Source organism: Pinus tabuliformis, chromosome 1_2, assembly GCF_031772625.1.
Source record: "Pinus tabuliformis cultivar Carrire ecotype Pingquan chromosome 1_2, CPIR1, whole genome shotgun sequence".
Lineage (NCBI taxonomy): Eukaryota > Viridiplantae > Streptophyta > Pinopsida > Pinales > Pinaceae > Pinus > Pinus tabuliformis.
The window spans coordinates 768,705,428-768,718,819 of NC_142298.1; positions in this window are offsets into that span (position 1 = coordinate 768,705,428).

Here is a 13,392-nt window from a genome sequence, read left to right on the forward strand (position 1 = left end):
TTGATTACAAGAATTGATCACTAATGTTCGACTATATGTGTTTATGCGTATGTGTAGTTGATTAGGCATTGCTTATGCATGTTGTTGGTTCCATGTGGTAATGTGTATAATGGAGTAATGGTTGTTGTCATGCATGAGTTCATAGCATGCATTGTTTATATGGAATTGCATTGATGATTGGACCCTAGCTAGAATGATGTTTATGCATTGATGCACTTACTTTTTGTATGTCTATATGCTATTATGTCTATGTTATACATGTATCACACTGATTTGGTGATCTTGCAGACAAGGTATCCTCCCCGAGCTATATTGAGGTACGTTGATTTATTGTGATTTGGTTTATATGACATATTATGCATTTCAGGAAGAAAGATCAAATGGATAGCAAGATGGTTGACTACAAAGACTCTCCTTATGAGTCCGAAGAACAACATGGTGTTGGGAACTCTTCCGATTTGGCAGTTACATTGAGAAGTTTGAAGGAAGAGATAAGGAGATGTAAGGAGGATAATGACTGGATTATACAGGCACAAGAGAAGCAAGCAAATGTTAATGTTATACTTCTTCGGAGTTTGTCAAACTTGTAGTGACAGGGGTCCCTTTAGATCAGCCATGGACATGAGGATAGCACTAATGGGGCATATAGCAGTGGGTCTCCTAGTAGACATGGGTCAGATAGATCTGGCATAGTGAGAGATGGCAGGTTGTTGGACACTCCGTATAGGAGGGGCAATGAGTACATGTACTATTTTAGTTATGTTTCTGATAGACATCATGATCGTCATCGTTATCATCCTTATAGGAGTAATGATAGGGGATACTTACCAGATGAGTTTAAGAAAGAGAAGACGCCTACTTTTGATGGAGATATGAAGAAGCCGGAAGATGCAAAGGCTTGGATACTTGGGATGAACAAATTCCTTGAGTTGCATAATTACACAGATAACATGAAGGCCAAAGTAGTGATCTTCAGCTTTAAAGGTAAAGTAGACATTTGGTGGGAATATTTTAAGCGGGTTCGAGACATTAGGATAGATGACTTGAGTTGGTGGGAGTTCAAGAGGCTTTTCAGGAAGAAGTACTTATCATAAAGGTACTACGATAGTAAAACTAAAGAGTTCTATGAGCTAAAAATGGGATCAATGATAGATGAAGAGTACACGACCAAGTTTCTAGAGCTATTGAGGTATGCACTATATCTTACTGATGAGAAGGCTAAAGTTCAAAGATTTTTCAGTGGTTTTCCATTAGCATTTAGAGATTGGATTGAGTATGATGATCCTCGGTCACTTGAGGAAGTTATTGGGAAACTAAAGCATTGCTATGAACAATCAAAGTGTAAGAATGAATCTCAAAATGGATGGAAAGGAAGGGACAAAGGTAAAGGTAAATGGAAGCCTAAGAGGACAAGGCCTTCGCATGCAGATGAGAAAGAGAATGTGGCACCACAAAAGAGATTTAATGTAGCTAGATAGGGACATGGATCACATAAGGAATAACAACATAGAGTTGAGGGCACTGGTTGGTTAGAGTGTTGGACATGCGGTAAGGAGCACCTTTAGAGAGATTTTCCACAAAATCAAGGTGGTAGGCGTCAAATATACAATGCAAAAGAGGCACAGACCATTGGGGATGTTGCTAAAAGTGTTCCATGCATCTATGTAGTAGTGGACAACACACAGGAAAAACACTAGACATCTATCATTGAGATGGACAATAAGTTTTGTGTTCAAGTTATTTCTATTTTGATTGACCCTGGATCTAATTATAGCTATGTTAGTCCTAACTTGGTGGATAAGTGTGGTTTGATTAACGAATTGCATGCAAAGTCTTGGTTAGTGTAGTTGGCTATAGGTACAAAGAAACGAGTTCATCATTGGATAAGAGATTGTGCATTTGACTTGAATGGTATGCCTACCACAACACATTTGAATGTATTACCGTTGGGTTCATACAGTATGTTATTGGGCATGGACTGGTTGTATCTTCATAGAACCAAGGTAGACTGTTATGAAAAAGCTATTGAGTGTGTTGATGACAATGGAGAATCAAGAATCTTACAGGGTAAGAAGAAAGCCACATTAGTTAGGATGGTGATAGTTATGCAATCAAAGTGTAGCCGTAGGAAAGGGTGCAAGTTATTTGCAGTGCACATTTCTAGTGATAAATGTAAGGAAGTTGAGGATGCAGATGTATTGAGCAAATACCTAGTTCTACAACAATTCAAAGATGTATTTCTTGAGGACATTATAAATTTGCCACCTCACGGGGAGTTAGGCTTTTCTATCGAGTTAGTGCTAGGGGCATCTTCAGCATCAAAAGAACCTTACAGGATGAGCACACCTAAGTTGGTTGATTTAAAGTTGCAACTAAATTTAATGTTGGACAAGGGATACATTAGGCCAAGTGTATCACCTTGGCATGCACCAGTCTTGTTTGTGAAGAAGAAAGATGTTACTCTCAGATTATGCATTGACTACAGACAGTTGAACAAAGTGACTATCAAGAACAGGTACCTGTTGTCGAGGATTGATGACTTGTTCAATCAGCTGAAGGGAGCAACAGTGTTCTCAAAGATCGATCTAAGATTCGGATACCATCAGGTACGCATAAAAAAAGAGGACATTTACAAGAATGTGTTCAAGACCAGGTATGGGCATTAAGAGTTTGTTGTTGTTCCATTTGGCTTAACTAATGCTCCATCTATATTCATGTGTTTGATGAATAGTGTGTTGCGTCCATATTTGGATAAGTTTTTTATTGTGTTCATCGATGATATACTGGTATAATCTAAAAAAGAGGAAGAGCATGTCAAGCATTTATAGGTGGAAACAAGACATGATCATCAGATTGTATCAAAGCATGCATTGAGATATTTATGCGGTACAGTTGATTATGGTTTGAGATATGTCTCAAATGGTGATATACAACTGCAGGGATATATAGATGCAGATTAGGTAGGGAGTGTTGAAGAAAAAAAGAGTACATTTGGAGGTTGCTTCAGTTTCAGCTTTGTTATGATTTCATGGATGAGTAGGAAGTAGACACCTGATACATTCAACACTGTCAAGACAGAGTATAATGCAGTCAATTTAGTGAGGTGTGAAGCAATGTGGCTTCAGAAGTTACTCATAGAACTATTTTATCAAGTGCTAGAAATGGTTGTGATATATTGTGGCAATCAAAGCTATGTGAAGCTTACATAAAATCTAGTTTTCCATGAAAGGTTGAAGCACATCGAGATCAAGTACCACTTCATCTGTGATATGGTGTAGAAGGGAGTAGTGAAGCTCCAATACATCTCCATTGATGAGAAGATTATTGATATTTTTACAAAGCCTCTGTCCAAAGTGAAGTTTTTATACTTCAAGGACAAGCTTGGACTTCTTGAGAATTCTTCCCCTAGTGAGAGGGAGTGCTTATGAGATAGCATCAAGGATAGACATTCTCCCTATGTCATATATGACTAGATTAGGAAGAATGGTCCAACATAGGATAATCATTATTCAAGTGTTAAATACTCTGACCAGATTAGGAATAATGGTCCTAGAGGCCTAGTATCACTTAGTTGAGTGGGTACATTTTAGCGCCAAGCTCATATTACTCTCTAGATAGGTTGAGTGAGCTCCTCTAGCATCATGGAATAGAATGAGGCTTTTGGATTTGGGACCAGATTACTCAAATGAATTGAGTGTGCCCATAGGGTTTCACCATGAGTTGGAGAGATTAACTACGATGATGGTGAACTAGGACTATTTAGTATACCATGGGTTAGAGGTGCTGACCAAAATCATGGTGGCTAGTTAATGCTAAAGATGTACCACATGTCACATATGTTGACCAAATTATGGTAACTTGTTAATGTTGTTGGTTTACCATGTGTCAAATTTGTTGACCAGGTTATGATAACATGTTAATTCTATCAATTTACCATGTGTCACAGTTGTTGACTAGGTTATGGTAACTTGTTTTAACATGTGTCATAGTTTTTGAACAAATTATGGTAATTGGATTTGTTATAACCTTTTCTTAGAAAAAAGTGTAAACATGAGAACATCTAGCTAGTCATTATAAATACCTCCCTAGCTAAGAGTGAGTGTTGAATTTTGTAGCTATGTTTGATCTTCATAACTAATTTTTTAGCTCTTGAAATGAATAATTAAATTGTAAGACATGTTCTTCATGTCATTTTATTGATTATCCCTTGAAAAGATTAATGTAATACATGTTCTTCATGTCGGTGTCAAAAGAGAAATTTTTGAATTTTGAAATTTTATTTTTTGGCTCCAAAATTATCAAGTCATCCCTCCTTCAAGTCAAGTCTACCCTAGTGGAGAGACACCCATTTACATAGGCATAACAATATATATAGAGCACTCAACCTCCTCCATAAGGTACCATTCAACCTCTCATAAGACAAAAGTTATTTTGGGCATCCAATGAAGATGAAGTAGGACAAAGTAGGATGAATAAGGATGAATTCATCTCTAGAATTTATCTCTCTCTCCTTGAATTTTCACTTGTGATTTTTTGGGCATATTCCGAGCAGTAGATCAAAATTTTGGGCAAGACTTTATGGGCAATATGGCTGAAATTCTAGGTAGATTATTCTGGGCAGAAAGAATGAATTTTATGGGCATATTCTGGGATGCTGAAATATGACCTAGTCAGATCAGAGTGGTCCAAAGTTGTTCGTCATAAGATTGACTTGATAAGAGGGTTGTTTGTCTAGGTTTGACCATAGCCTTGTTGTTCAGTTTGACCATCATAGTTGACTAGCAGTATTAGGTGTATCTCTTGTTGAATTGAATAATTTCTCTAAGGAAAAGGTTGTTGGGGTTTTCCCCAAGTGGGTTTTCCCAGGGTAAATATTATGTTCTCTTTGTGCATTCTGATCTCTATTGTCCTTGTGCATTTATGGTTGAATTTCTGAAGTGTAATTTCTTAATGATAAACTGGAATTGTTAAAAGAAGATCTACATCATTAGAAGTAATTATCAATATTTCAAAAATTAGTGCTTGTATCTATTGTACTTGAAAAATCAACATGCACAACATTTCAATTATTTTACTTAGCATGATGTCTCTTTAATATGTGTTCATTTTCACTTGAAAATATAGGTGAGAGTGGCCAAAATTAAGATATAGGTAGCACATTTATGTTGGATAGATTTTCGCTAAGGATCCATGCATTCCCCAATCAAATTAATCCACTCTTGAGGTTCTATTATTTATTGCTCTCAACCTAGATTTGGTCATGGTTAAAGGAATTTAGAGAGGCATATAATTTTCCCTTACCCTAATGTTTTTGAAGTGTCATGGTTTGGAAAGTTTTATAATGTTCTTTTGACAATTCTAAACCAATGTGAATTATGGAGCATGGGTACGAAAATAATAACTGAGATTCAATCCATGATGATCCTAATACCATAGATAAAGGATGGTGATAAATGCTAAGTATAGAGACCCTCCAGCTAATGCAAGCATTATTCCCATAGTGACTTGATAAAACTTTCATATATCTCAGTTGGGTTAGTGATGTTATTAGGGAAGTGTTGTTGCTGCAACAACACCCTCCTATCATGTGAAGTGTCGCTTTTGGTCGTCAAGTGCCATTTCATGTTTCCACAAACGTTACAAGTTTCGTTGTTCCTTCATAAGTCTCAATGGATCACTAGGAGTGGAAATAACACACTTTGGAGTTATAGTACACTTTCTAGCCACAAAACAACACTTATATGTCACAATTTCACAATCTTTATTTGTTGTACTTGGATAATGTTTGTAAATGGGCATTTTGATGTATATTTCTCAGTCTTAGGTCTTGTCTAAGTTTTATTAATGAGTTGAGATGTGTCATGCTTGATTATGCTCCTAACTCAGTGTGTTTTTAAAGGTTTCACCTTCTAGAATTTGACAATTTTCTGACTTTGCAAAGCCTACCCTCTATGCTAGGAAGAGTGCATTGTGCATTCCTAAGGCCTAGTGTAGAACCCCCCCCCCCATTTTTAGTTGGTACTGCGCCCTACGCCCAGAAGGATTCTCACTATCACACATCGCATTCCCAGTCAATAGACCCTCCTTGTCCTCCCTCACTGCACCAACCTTGCCATTGTCTCTCAGTTGAGTGCACTACGCACTCTAAATAGGCAGTGATGCCTTCTATTATACCTTTTTTCTACACCCTGCCCTCCTTGTGGCCCTGGCTCTCCCTCCCTGCGCATAGTGCATCCTTAGTGAACATTCATGCTAGATTGTCCCTTGGAACAGTGCCCTGCGCCCTCCATCAGGCCTCCTTCTCCTCTAGAGTTGTGCACTATGTAGTCTCAATGATCAGTGAAGCACATCCTATCTCTTGCAAGTGTGCCCTGCGCCCAGAAGGCCTCTCTCTCTTCCCTTATGCACTATTAATCCACAGACAGAGAATTTGCATGAAGAATGAAAAAATATGAGAACTTTGGGCTAATGTTTGCTTACCATGAGTGATCTATACCTGCAGGTGTTCAATAAAGCATGGAAAATATGTGTGAGGAGATATGTCAAGAGAGACTACCCAATGAATCATTTAGAAGTCAAAAGGCATGAAGGTACCATGTTGCGACAATTGAAAGAACAATGGATTTTGATGATCAAAGTGACTCATGAAGACTCCATACTCTTAAGAAACCCTTTGGAGGGTAGAAGGAAATCACAATGCAAGATATGTTACAAGTATTGAAGACATAATGGCAATGCCATCACTTCTTAAAGAAAGTTTATGTACAAGTCACCATGGGTCCAAGTCATCAATGTCAATGGCTTGTCACGTTGTCGTCACATGATAATGTGGAAAATGATGATTTAATTTTGTAAATATTGTAAAGTAAATATGTGGAAGTCCAAGAATCACATATGGAATAAAAAGTCACATTGAGAAGTCCAAAGGTCACATTAGAAGTCTAAGAGTCATGAGGGAAGTTCAAGAGTCATGGGGATATGAAAGGTCATTCCTCTTGTTATAAAAGAAGCCTCATTACTCAAAGAAGGGACTTTTCACCTTGGCTTCTCCAACTAGGCATTAGAGAGGAAGATAGTTCTTTTGGAGAGCGAGTAGTGGCTTAACGCTCCACTATTGGAGCTAGTGGTGTTTCATTGTATCAATGTATCTTGGAAATTTCGCTTAATATTTGAAGCTCATTGAACCAACACATTTTCATGCGTATATTGTGAATTTTTTAAGACTATTCTTTGGATGTTTGCAGTATATGTTGGCATTCATATGTACTAAAGAAATTGAACTATTTCATTGGATTTGGTGCTCATCTTATTGAATATGTGTTGTACTTGCTTTAATGATCGTTACATCTATGTGAACTATTTCGCTTGATGGTTAACGATTCTTTCATATGTATGTGTGTGTGTCTTTATTAGAATAGTACTATTACTTTTCTCCTAAAGACTCACTTTTGTTTCCTTTTAGTGAAAGAACCTTGATACATTTTGCAATTAAACACTTCACAAGGCATACTTACTTTCTCATTCAAAAGTACATGTGCATTGCTCTCTTATGATAACTACTGCAACCAAGACAAATGTTTAAGAAAATGTCATTTGAGCCACATTTATGGATGAGGCTCTTATACGAAATGATGTGAGATCTAATCAGGACTTCATATCGGATATAACCCTCTGTATGTTGGCAGGATCCAACACTGTCAATAGGAAGTTTATTAATATGACCATTTTTTTAATATAAAATGAACATATCGGTCAAGAAATCCAAATTAATCGTTCATGAGGCTCTAGTTGAAGTTGGAGGATTACCCCATGGTGAATTGGTAAAGGCATTTTTCTTGCTTGAGACAAGTGTAAGATTGAAATACATATTTCCCCATGTTAAATTGTAGTCATAACTCCCCACCATTCAATAAAAAAAGAGCCTCTAATTGAGTCCAAATTTCCTTAGGGAGCACTCTCCCAATCCTCTCTCCTTGCTTCCACTTTATATGTCTCTTCAACACATAGTTTTTAAACTCGAAAATTAGACTTCAAATTGACTGCCTATCAACTTAGGTTTTTACTTAGACTCAAATCAAATCAAATTAAATGAACTAATTAAAAAAAATAATATAAAATAATTAATTTTAATTGAAAAACAAAATAAACTAAAAATAAATAAATAAATAAAAATATTTGGGTGATTTTAAACCAATAAAGACAAAAGATGCAAATTTTTCTCATCTATATACCATGTAAGGGTGAATATATTAAAATTGAAGTGAGTGCAATACATATAAACAACAAAATACATAATCAATGAGGATCTAAATGGCTACAAGCTATTAGGCCAAAAATCATGCCACAAGCTATTAGGCCATTGACCTATTGCAAATCATTGACTAACATAATCACTCCTCAAACTCATTTGATGTGGAAGCTTAATTTGAGCGCTAGGGCATAGAAAAACCAACAATATTAGTTGTAGCCCCTAGGGAAATATTGCTTACTATAATCTGAGCATTAATTTCTAGCATATGTTCATGAAGATCATTTAAGGGGAGCCAAAACTTAGAGTTCAGCATTCGACATCAAAAGATCATGAGTACCTGAGTCATATAGGCACATGGTTTCATTTTTTTTCTAGCCTTGCCTTATTCTAGAATTATATATGAGTTTTCAAGACTCATGAGTGTTCAGATCAATGTTTCAAGGGAATAGCACATTCGCTACTATTATTAGCAAGTTTTCATGTTAACCTTCCACAATTCTATTTATAGCAAATTTTCCCATAGCATTTTTCCCATGCATTAGTTTCAGGCATTTAATCTATGAATTGCTTGAGCAACTCAGACTTATTTATATCTATATGGTACCAAACATAGGGGCTTCACCTTATTAAATAATATCTTATCATGTTCTAGGGGTGGTAGGAGCGTGGGCAGTGATATTTTTACTCGAAGGAAACAAAGAGTTGGACCATGCTTGGGGTATCATCTCACTATCTAATAATCTAGTAGAAGCATATGCTCTCATACAAGGAATTTCCTTGGAAAATACCAATCATATAATGTCCTTATTGGTGGTGAGAGACTCTCAGTTGCTTATTCAATATATTGTTGTTAATTTTCTTCCATGGGGCAATAAACTATGACATGTGGTCAAGAGAGTTAGAATTCTGTAGACCTATTTCTCCTATTCAAAATTCTTTCATATTCTTTGATCTAATAATCAAGATGCAAATGTCATCCCCAACAGAGGAACATTTTTAACATTTGGATAAATGTTTATTAATGGACAAGGCACTTTTTCCCCCATCCCATAACCTTTACTCATGAAATTTTTTATTTCAAAAATATTTGATAGTAATTGGTTTGTGCCACATGCCAACATCCCTTGCAAAATTCAACTTACTTGTTGGAAGATAGGTTAGGAAGCAAGAATGGAACAATGCCTATGATCTTTTGATCCTCTCTTATAAAAGTTGAATCAATGTATGGAGCATAAGGTTTTGAAATTTTTGGGAGTGTACTTAAAAGTGTTCACTTTCCCTATTTTTAGTTTAGTGGCTAGTTTAGGTTGTAGGAAGAATGTCTTTTTGGGTGAAATTTACTATATGTTTCTTATATCAGTCAGCTAACAAATTGCATAATTATATTAGATGTACTTTTTGTGAGCCAACAACATATCTTTATAATACAAATTATCATTTCAATTAAAAAAAAAATTATCTTATCATGTTCATTCATAAAAGGGTGTTTTTAAATTGTGGAGTATTCAGTGAAAATAAAGGTTATATAATTAAAATAGGGGTTATTTTTATTAGAATGATGTATTCAGAGAGCATTAAATAAAAGGATTTTGGGAGGTTTTTATCAATATCTAGTGAGATTAGGGATATTCTTTAATATCGCATGATGTAGGTGCTATGATACAAGTTGACTAAGTGGAGATGTTTTGATGCCAAACCAATACAAATTGTTCCACTAGTATAAGTTATTCATTGAGTTTATCCTTGTCCCTATTTGACCAACTGATTTGACTAGTTTTAGTTCGGACTAGGCTAGTTTTAAAAAACATGCTTTAATGAGATATAATCCCCTCACTCAAGCGTGTTAGCTCCTATGATCCATTCTCTTTCATGAAATCTCTTGAATATTGTGAATCTCACTTGAAAATTTCTCATGCCAAAAGAAAATCATTGAAGCTTTGTTGATGCTTAGATTCCATGATGAAAATTCCTTAACAAAGCCACCTCTATAAGTCATCCAAAGTGATGGCAATGAGTTTAGTTAACTTTCTCTGGTCAGAATTGCACATGTTCCTAGCCTTATCTTAAGGTCATAAATGCTTGAATATGCCAAAATTAAAGAAATCCCTCTATAATGGGTTTATAATGTCTTTTTATGTAAGGGATTTCTCATCTCTTTATTCTGTAACAAAGAGAATCATGCCAAAGTGTTTTAAGGGGGGGCCTTAGTTCCTCAAATATGGTGTTATTTACCTTAACACATGGAAGATGGACTTTTATCCTTCTTAAGAATCCTAAGTGCCTCCACTGCACCTTTACCTAAATGATAGCTTGGTTCTAGAGTAATGTTGTTTTCTTTCCCATGATGCATAATGCTTCTAGCTATAACTCTCCCTTTGGTTCCACATAAATAATAGTCCAATCATTATTAGGATCATGTACAGTATTTTTTTGAGTAATGAGACATGGAAAACATTATGTGTCCTAATGTTAGTAGGAAATGCAAGTTTATAGGTTATTGGTCCCATTATTTCTAAGATTTAAAATGGACCACAATATTTGGGTCCAAGTAGGTTCCAAATTTCAAGGAACTCCTTTGAGGTTCCAAGTTTCAAGAAACACCTTTGAGGATTTTACTTTGAACTACATATGATCTCCAACTAAAAATTATTTATGCATTCTATTCTTATGGACAATAAATTTATATATGCCTTGGGATCATTTCAGATTTTGTTTAATTTATTGACCTCCTATTCCATCTCTTTTAACTTTTTTGGTCCAAACATGGCTCTATTTACTAGATCATCCCAACTCACTAAGGTTTTACATATTTGGCTATAGAGTGATTTGAATGGGCTCATCTTCAAAGATGTTTGACACACATTGTATACGAAAATTCCATCAATTGTAGGTAATCTTATCATTTAGTTCGTTTTCTAATGACATACATGCAAAGCATGTCTTCCAATATTTGATTGGTTCTTTATAGTTGTCTATTTGTTTGTGGGTGGTAAACAAGGCTGAAATGTAATTATGTACACAATCCTTTGAAAATTCCAATTAAGAAGTTATAAATAAAACTTGAATCTCTGTAAGATATTATTGTTGTAGGAATATAATGCATAAATATTCCCCTTATGGAGATATTTGCAATGTTGATTACTTTGTATGTATATTTAATTGGATTAAAGTGAGTAACCTTGCTTAGTTTATCAATTACCACCATGATAACACTATGTTGTTTCACCATTTTACATAGTCATATTACGAAATCTATAGTGATTACCTCCAAGTTCCATCCATGAATTAACAAAGGTTGTAATAGTCTTGCACGGTGTTTGTACTTACCCTTGACTTGTGAGCATTCAATACATCTTGGAATGTACTCTACAATCCCCTTTTTCATGCCAAGCAAGTAATTATAATTCTTTATTGTCATGATCATTTTTAATAGCTTGGATGTCTCAAATATGGTTTATTATGAAACTAATCTAATATAAATTTATTCATCTTTGTTGAATTGGGAATGTATAATATAATTTGTAGATTAAAATTCCTTCTTCAAGCATCGAGAAACCATCATACTTTTAGTTTGATGGTTGGTGCAAGAAACTAGTTCTCCGTTGAACGAAATGTCAATTCTCATGCAAAGCTTTCGTTATTCTACTCTTTTAGTTTGGACCATAGGTACCATTGTCTATTAAATGTATCTCTTGCATACTTATGTTGAGTGCATCTATTACTCTACTCTCTTTTCCCGTTATGTGTTTTATTTTGAAACTATATTCACTAACAAATTATAACCATCTAATTTGTTGGGAATTTAAGTAAGGTTGATGAAATAAGTATCTCAAATGATCTGGATTGGATCATTATATTATTTTTCATCTATCTCAATGCTTTCAGAGTAGAAACATTGGAGGAATTAGGTTATAGGGTCATTTTTACCCTTGGGACCTAGTTTAAAGAATTGGGGTTTAAAACCTTTCAAAGCCATTTTGAGGCATTAAGTGATGTTTTTTAGGATCCAAAACATATTACTTACACCAAGCCCTCTAGTGTTGTTACACACTTAGAGTGCTTTCCAACAATGCAAGAATTACATCATTTGGAGTTCGTATGCAAAAGTGATGCCTCTTGTAAGTTGACCTATTGTGTTGACCACCATGGTACCAATGGATGCCACATTAGCCCCACTAGTCATGCATATGGGACTAACCATGTGTTCAATTTGAAAAATTATCTAGAAGGTTCAGAACTGTAACTCTAATTGTATTTTGTTCCATAATTGAGTAGAGAAACTATGAGTGTGAAAGTAGAGAGAAAACTAGAGGAGGCTAAGATTATGTAGCAACCTTATAGGCCACATGACCCATGTAACTTGATAGAGAGTACCTCTTTCTTTATACTTGCACATTTTCCATAACAGAGAAAATAGAGTAGAGCAACCTCACCTTCTAACTAGGTTTTCTCTTGTAAGGGTTTCTCGAAGAAAATTTTATGTCTGTTGGGTGCAGGAATTACACTTAAGCAAACTCTTAAACACTTAATTGTCAACCCGGTGGTTTCGTAAACTTAGAGACGAAGCACAGGCAATGCCAGAAGTGGTATGAACTTTTCCTATTCTTAATCCTACTTCTTAAAGGAAATGTTACAGAATCATATAGAAAACAATTTTAAAAGCAATTGACACCAAAGCAACTCTAGTGCGGGAATGTAAAAGAATAATTTGCAATGAAATCAAGTAAAGGAACTTTCACACAATTGGAAGAAATCTTAAATGCTGAAATAAAATACTATGTTTATCTCCAGTATAGATGGCTCACAGCTTGACAAGTGGGCCCTTGTATAGATATGTTTCCAAATTGATTTTCCTTCTACACAAACAACCTATTCTTGTACTATTGTAATCTGCTTGCACTAGTGAAAGTACAGTACTTTTGTGCAAAAGTATCTTTTACCTTCCTTACTGAAGATTTATGTTTTTGTGGAGGTTCTCTAAGCCTTAGGGCTTAGAGCACTCTGTTCATGTAACAAAAGACAATCTCTTGCACCGAGACAGAGCTTCCTTCACCAAAGTTTCCAATTTACTTTCGAAATAATTAAAAGACATGCTAAAAAGAATTGCAATTGCAACTAAATTTTGAGATAAATTGTCTATG